The sequence below is a fragment of the Bubalus kerabau genome, chromosome 7 (assembly GCF_029407905.1).
Source record: "Bubalus kerabau isolate K-KA32 ecotype Philippines breed swamp buffalo chromosome 7, PCC_UOA_SB_1v2, whole genome shotgun sequence".
NCBI classification, from domain to species: domain Eukaryota; kingdom Metazoa; phylum Chordata; class Mammalia; order Artiodactyla; family Bovidae; genus Bubalus; species Bubalus kerabau.
The window spans coordinates 69422652-69430385 of record NC_073630.1 but is presented as its reverse complement, the minus strand read 5'-3'; the positions used below and the strand labels follow the sequence as shown (position 1 = coordinate 69430385).

Below are 7734 nucleotides of genomic sequence, written 5' to 3'. Positions count from 1 at the left end.
TTGAGATGTTCTCACATATTTCTATAAATTTGGTCAAACTCAGTTACAGACTGTAATGCGGTTTGAGTGAGTGTGACCAGCCTGCATGTCCTGCTTTATGCTACCCACAGAGCCAGTTTGGAAGTATGAAAACTGCAAAAAGAAATGAACTGATCATGTGCTTGAATGTCATGGCCATGCCAAATTACCGTAAAAATGTCTGAATCCCTTTTTGTCCCTCAACTTATACTGTCACAGCCTATAAGAGATGGTTCATGGATCAGCCCAGGAACATGGGCCACATTTTGAGTGTCACTTAGTTATGGTTCCTGAAAGGTAAACCAAATGTTGAACCACCCCGTGAGTGTGGATCACGTGTGTGTATCAGAGATATGAGCGTTAACATGAGGAAGAGCAACTGTAAAAGGTGGAGAATCTTGAGATACAAATAAACGGATTTCATCTTGTACCACAGGTACCTGGAAGCCAGATTCTTAAGTAGGAATAATATGATGATTGTCATGTTTTAGCAACCTGTGCTCTGGCAGGATGTTAGAACTTCATGAGGCTCTTGTGCCACCTAAATATTTTACAGATAAGAAAAACATTTTGCAAATAATTTACCAACAGAACTATGGCTAAGCACCTCCAAACAGAGCATATTAGATTTATAAGGATGGTTTTGAAAAAAATGTAAATACAGTGCACACAGGAAAGAGTTTCTACACCTCATCACATTTCAAGTTAGATGACATTGGAATGCCAAGAACAGTTAAACTTACAAGGACACTGTAGAAGACCTTAACTCAACCATCCCTGAGAAAAATTCTCTGATATTTAATTGTCTTTACAGAGTTACTCTTCATTCAATGACTTGGGCAGTTTTCAGGTCAGTCCATTCCCAACAGCTATGTGACATGAATTAACCATGACCGCTGAAGTGTGAAAAAATTAAGCAACTGCATAAGACATTAGGAAACCATAAAAATTCAAAGACTAAAAGTGGCAAAGTAAAGTTGAAAATGGCCCACTTTTATTCTTTTTAGGTCACATTTCACTAATGTATATAAACTTGGAAATGGCAGGACAGACTCATTACCTTACAGAGAAATTTGTGAGTGCTTATTATGGTAGAAGTAGTTTGAGTTTATCTGAAACTGCTAATTCTTCCACAAGTATACTAGATATTGTAAGTTGCCTATTAAGCAACCATTTCCTGTGCTTTCATTTGGTATCTATTACTTTACCATTTAAATAAGATCACTGGAAAAGTCAGAGGCAGGAGGGAATAAGAGCTTCTCAGGTGGCACAGTGATAAAAAATCTGCCTGCCAATGCAAGAGATACAGGAGATGTGGGTTCAATCCCTGGGTCAGGAAGATACCAATTATGACAGGAATTATGACAGTAGGAAATGGCAACTCACTCCAGTATTCTTGCCTGGAAAATTCCATGGGCAGAGGAGTCTGGAGGGTTACATGAATTCCAAAGAGTTCACAGAACTTGGAGAGTGAGCACTCATGCATGCAGGAAGGAATAATGGGCCACAACTTAGAGAGAGGGATACAAATGGGGTACAGTTTGAACCTACCATCTCTAGTCATCCCACAGTTATCTCCTATTACACAATATCAAACTCACACACAAATTACATTCTTTGAGAGAATGAATGGAGAAACTTATTTAATGGCAGAAGCAAATTCAGAAGAATGAGGACTGCTAGAGAATAACTGATTGTACATAGTTATTCTTCTTTGTAGGGTCACTTATGGAAATAGTGGTCAGGAAAAAAAAAAGGCTAGAATTCTTATATATGCAGAATACATCATGAGAAATGCTGGGCTGGATGAAGCACAAGCTGGAATAAAGATTGCTGGGAGAAATATCAATAACCTCAGATATACAGATGACATCACCCTTATGGCAGAAAGCAAAGAGGAACTAAAGAGCATCTTGATGAAGGTGAAAAAGGAGAGTGAATAAGCTGGCTTAAAACTCAACATTCAAAAAACTAAGATCATGGCATCCAGTCCCACCACTTCATGGCAAATTTTGTGTGTTGTGTTAGTTACTCAGTCAGGTCTGACTCTTTGTGACACCATGGACTATAGCCTACCAGGCTCATTCATCCGTGAAATTCTCCAGGCAAGAATACTGGAGTGGGTTGCCATTTCCTTCTCCATCATGGCAAACAGATGGGGAAATAATGGAAGCAGTGACAGACTCTATTTTCCTGGGCTCCAAAATCACTGCAGATGGTAACTGTAGCCATGAAATTAAGACACTTGCTCCTTGGAAGAAAAGTTATGACAAATCTAGACAGCATATTAAAAAGCAGAGACATTACTTTTTGACAAAGATCTGTTATAGTCAAAGCTATGGCTTTTCCATCCATGTATGGATGTGAGAGTTGGACTATGAAGAAGGCTGAGAGCCAAAGAATTGATGCTTTTGAACTGTGGTGATGGAGAAGACTCTTGACTCTTGGACTGCAAAGATATCAAACTAGTCAATCCTAAAGGAAATTAGTCCTGAATATTTATTGAAAGGACTGATGCTGAAGCTGAAGCTCCAATACTTTGGCCACTTTATATGAAGAGTTGACTCATTATAAAAGACCCTGATGCTAGGAAAGATTGAAGGCAGGAAGAGAAGGGGTAACAGAGGACGAGATAGTTGGATGGCATCATTGACTCAATGGACATGAGTTTGAGCAAGTTCTGGGAGATGGTGAAGGACACGAAGCCTGGTGTGCTGCAGTCCATTGGGTTGTAAAGAGTTGGTCATGACTGAGTGACTGAACAACAACAAACTCTGTTCGACCAATGGATTCAGTCAGTTCTCTGTTCCGATGGTTTCCATGCCACTGCATCTTAAGATAGCCTCTGTAAATGAATCATTCCTTAGAATGGAAGCCCCCAACAGAAGTTAACTTTATATTGTCAGGAACATTTGCTTATTTATTTTCTTATTGATTAATTAATTTAAGAAATATTAATTGAAACTCTACCATGCATAAAATATAATCTGCATTACTGGAGGTATTAAAGGTATACTCACTCTGTGGGACTTTCATTCTACTTGGATAGAAAAGTAAGAAAAAAGTAAGCAAAAATGTGAATAAAATAATTTTAAAAAGTAATGATGAAATTCAAGCACAGTTTTGTGACAGGAAGTGTTGGGGATGGAGTAGTGGCCCATCAAAGAGGATGCTCACAGAGGGCCTAAGGAAATATACTTTATTTATTTATTTATTTATTTTTGATGTCTGATATTATTTATTTGTTACTCTTAGAACATCTCATTTTTGACTGGACTCAGACTCAGAAGTAGAAGCTCTCAGAGAGGACAGCCTCCGTCTCTTGGCAATCTGTTCCTGCCGTTTTTCTTTGGCTTCCTTCATTCTCTTGGCCAAAAGTTTAGCATATTCTGCAGCCTCGTCTTTATTTTTCTTAGTACGCTGTTTCTTCAGAGCAATATGCCGGTGTTTGTGTTGCAGAACTCGTGGAGTCACGAGACGCTGAATCTTGGGTGCTTTAGTCCTAGGTTTCTTACCGTCTTTGTTTAGGGGCTTTCGCATAACATACTGGTGGACATCATCTTCTTTTAGAGAGATTGAAAAGTTTGCGGATTCTTCTAGCTCTTTTGGGACCCAGGTGATGAGGCACTATAGTATCAGCGAGTCCAGGAATATCCTTCTCTCCTTTTTTCATGATGACCAAATTGAGAACACTCAGATTGGCATCCACAATGCAACCCCATACAGATTTGCACTTTCTCTCTCCAGTCCTCCTTGGTCTGTAACAGGAATGCCCCTTACTCAGTAGCAGGCGAACTCGGCCATGGGTCAAGACATCCTACTTTATGGGAAAATCCTGCTTATCGTTCCCGCCACTGATTCGGACCACCAAACCCTTCCATTCTTCACCCAGAGTGTCAGCAGCAACTTCTGTGGCCATACACTTCTCGTAGAAAGGTACGAAGTTTTCGTTCATCATCCACTTCAATGGGCTTCTGGCAGCCAGTGGCCAGGAAAGAGATGTTCAGCATCATTCTGAAGTGGCTGACAGCCTCCGAGGCACCACGAAAAAGAGCAGGAAATATACTTTAAGTGAGAACTGAATGATGAAGGGGCAGACAAATGAAGAGCAGACTAATTCCCTTCCTGTTAGATAGGGACCATAAATTCAAAGCCCCAGTAGTGGAAAGAACTGGAATCTAATTTGTCAAATTTGTCATTGAATCCCCAGTACCTGGGAAATACTGAACACACATTAAGTATTCATTAAACGATCTTTAACAATTTTTTTTACAGTTAAAAAAAATTTTTTTTTGAAGGATACAAATTTTTTTTTTAACATTTGGAAAGTTTGAACAAGAGAGAAGCTTAAATGAATAGGGCCATGTATACATTTGAAGAAGTTGAAAGTCATAGAAGACCCATATGCTTGTATGGGTTTTGTCATAGATTTTATTCCACAATGTACTGTTTATGAATTCAATATACCAATGTGTTCTCAAACTTACAAGCAGTTTTATTATATTGATTTCTATTCAGTTCAGTTCAGTTCAGTTCATTCATTCAGTTGTGTCTGACTCTTTGTGACCCCATGAACCACAGCAGGCCAGGCCTCCCTGTCCATCACCAACTCCCAGAGTCCACCCAAACCCATGTCCATTGTGGTAGTGATGCCATCCAACCATCTCATCCTCTGTCCTCCCCTTCTCCTCCTGCCCACAATCTTTCCCAGCATTGGGGTCTTTTCCAATGAGTCAGCTCTCTGCATCAGGTGGCCAAAGTATTGGAGTTTCAGCTTCAACATCAGTCCCTCCAAGGAACACCCAGGACTGTTCCCCTTTTGGGTGTACTGATTGGATCTCCTTGCAGTCCAAGGGACTCTTAAGAGTCTTCTCCAACACCACAGTTCAAAAACATCAATTCTTCGGTGCTCAGCTTTCTTTATAATCCAACTCTCACATCCATACATGACCACTGGAAAAACCATAGCCTTGACTAGATGGACCTTTGTTTGCAAAGTAATGTCTCTGCTCTTTAATATGCTGTCTAGGTTGGTCATAATTTTCCTTCCAAGGAGTAAGCGTCTTTTAATTTCATGGCTGCAATCACCATCTGTAGTGATTTTGGAGCCCAGAAAAATCTTAGTTTTCTGAATGTTGAGCTTTAAGCTAACTTTTTCACTCTCCTCTTTCATTTTCATCAAGAGGCTCTTTAGTTCTTCTTCACTTTCTGCCTTAAGGGTGGTGTCATCTGCATATTTGAGGTTATTGATATTTCTCCCTGCAATCTTGATTCCAGCTTGTGCTTCCTCCAGTCCAGCGTTTCTCATGATGTACTCTGCACATAAGTTAAATAAGCAGGGTGACAGTATAGAGCCTTGATGTACTCCTTTTCCTATTTGGAACCAGTCTGTTTTTCCATGTCCAGTTCTAACTGTTGCTTCCTGACCTGCATACAGGTTTCTCAAGATATGAGAAAATTTTACTAACTTTATAATAAATAATGTGAGAGTTTTTTCTTAAACTTTAATTGGATACAAAAGTACTGAATGTTGATGTGAGAGGATGGGAACATATAAAAATGAACATTTATGTAGGGGAAAAAGCTAAGCATGGGAAAAATCTGTCACATAGGCTAGGAGCAATATCTTTTAAATGCATGTGATGGATACTTTTACCATCTAAGTTTTTGTTAAGACAAGTTTATATCTTTCCTAATGAATTATGAAAGGTGTTTAAATTGGAAAATAAATAAGAGAAGTAATGATGAATTGTAAAATGCTGATGTTGAAAATACTCGGATGCATTCAATTATTTTTAGCATATTGTAATTTCTGAAAAGGCTGAAACTGCTTCTCTTATTGAAAACTTCCCACCTGGCTAGGTAGAATTATTTAAATAGTAATGCTTGAAACTAGTCTTTGTGTAGAAACTGTTAACAAACATAGGGAGTGATTTTTATCATAGGATTGAGTCTGTCATCCTCCTACTATTGTAATTTCACATTTGTCACCCTAGCAAAATCTAAAATTACTTTTGTGCTCTACCTACCTCTCAGTATTACTTAAATAATAAATATCAAAGACTGCTTTGCCTGAAACTTAGATTTAACTTGAAGTAGTACATTTCTATTTAAAAGAAAATATGCTATTCTAGTTCAGAAATCTAGCTGAAAATCATTTCTCCCCAGTGAAGTGTGCTTTTATTGTTTATATATTTCCTACTCTAACTGTTGAAAAACTGTTGATATTTATTATTTAAATTATTGCCATGTACACAAGAGTCTTAAATTTGATTCACATGGTGTCGACAATAACTTTAAAACTTTATAAATTTCCCTACATGATACCATGTCCTACCTATAAAAAGTATAATCCAATGTGAACATCAAGTAGTTTATTAACTAGATGTAACAGCAAGGCAATAGAAATGGAAGAAATCATTGATAGTTTCTTCCATGGGGCCTTAAAATCATGAAAGCATATGCAATGTATGTCTTGGTCACAAGTTACTGTTTGTAATTTCCTCCAGCTTACAGAGTCTTTCTAAATTCAGTAGATATTAGTAACTTTTCTTCAATGAGTGATTTAATTAATTGTTGATATTTGGAAAGGTAGATTAGAAAAGAGTGAGAAGCTGGAAAATGCTGATTAACAAAATAAGCACAGTTGGTTCTACCTGGCATATAAAGAGTTTAGAAACTGTCCCTCCATCCTAAAAACATTAGAAAGGTGAATAAAATGAAAAATTAACAAATCTCCATAGATTTCTCAGAGTGAGGTCACAGGACAAACCATTGTATTTAAAATTGGAGAGAGAAACAGGCAGATACAGAGACCAGAGCAGAACCGCAAGAGCTGAAACTCCATAGGACCAGTACTGGTGTAGGGAAACCTGAGCTACAATTAATGAATTGCTAGAGACTCAGTGTGGAGACAATAGATAGAAAAACTCCAAGGGGACCCAGTCACAGGGGGCGCCTACACTTTTGTGAGTTTAACTCCAGGAGCCCCATTAGGTTCTTGCAGTGGAGAAAAATTCCCTCCTGTTTCCAGCAGGAGAAAGAGAAATGGAGCTATTTTGAAATATGCCTCTTCTATCTCCCAAACTACAAAAGTCTGATGAAAGATATTAAGGACCTTAAGAAGTGGAGAAAGAGTCCATGTTCATGTATAAGAAAACTCAATATGTCAAGATGTCAGTTCTTATTTTGTGGCTATCAACAAGTTGATTCTAAATTTTTTGTAGAAGACCAAAAAATTCAGAATAGTCAACACAGCATTGAAAGAGAAGAACAAAGTCAGAGGACTTACACAACCCAACTTCAAGACTTTCTATGAAGCTATAGTAACCAAAATGATGAGCTATTGGAAAAAAATACAAATATCATAGAGCAAAGAGAGTTTTTTCATCAAATAGTGCTGGAATAACTGTACATGCACATACAAAAATTCAGAGACTGACTTTATATCCATCACAAAAATAGCTCAAATGGATCACAAACTAAATAAAAAATCTAAGAGTATAAAACTCTTAGAACATAAGAAAAAATCTGCATAATCTTGGATCTAGTAATGACTTTCTAGATATAACACTAAAATAACAATCCATGAAAGAAAGAATTGATAAGCTGGACTTCGTTAAAGTTGAAAAATTCTGCTCTGCAAAAGACATTGCCAAGAGAATTAGAAGACAAGCTAAAGACCGGGGAAAGCATTTGCAAAAGACATATCTGAAA

At 37.8% G+C, this 7734-nt stretch overlaps 1 pseudogene; it reads right to left on the bottom strand.

The window, feature by feature from the left end:
• Positions 1 to 3242: 3242 nt before the first annotated feature.
• LOC129657229 (40S ribosomal protein S6-like) lies at positions 3243 to 4031 on the bottom strand (annotated as a pseudogene).
• Between the last annotated feature and the right edge of the window lie 3703 nt (positions 4032 to 7734).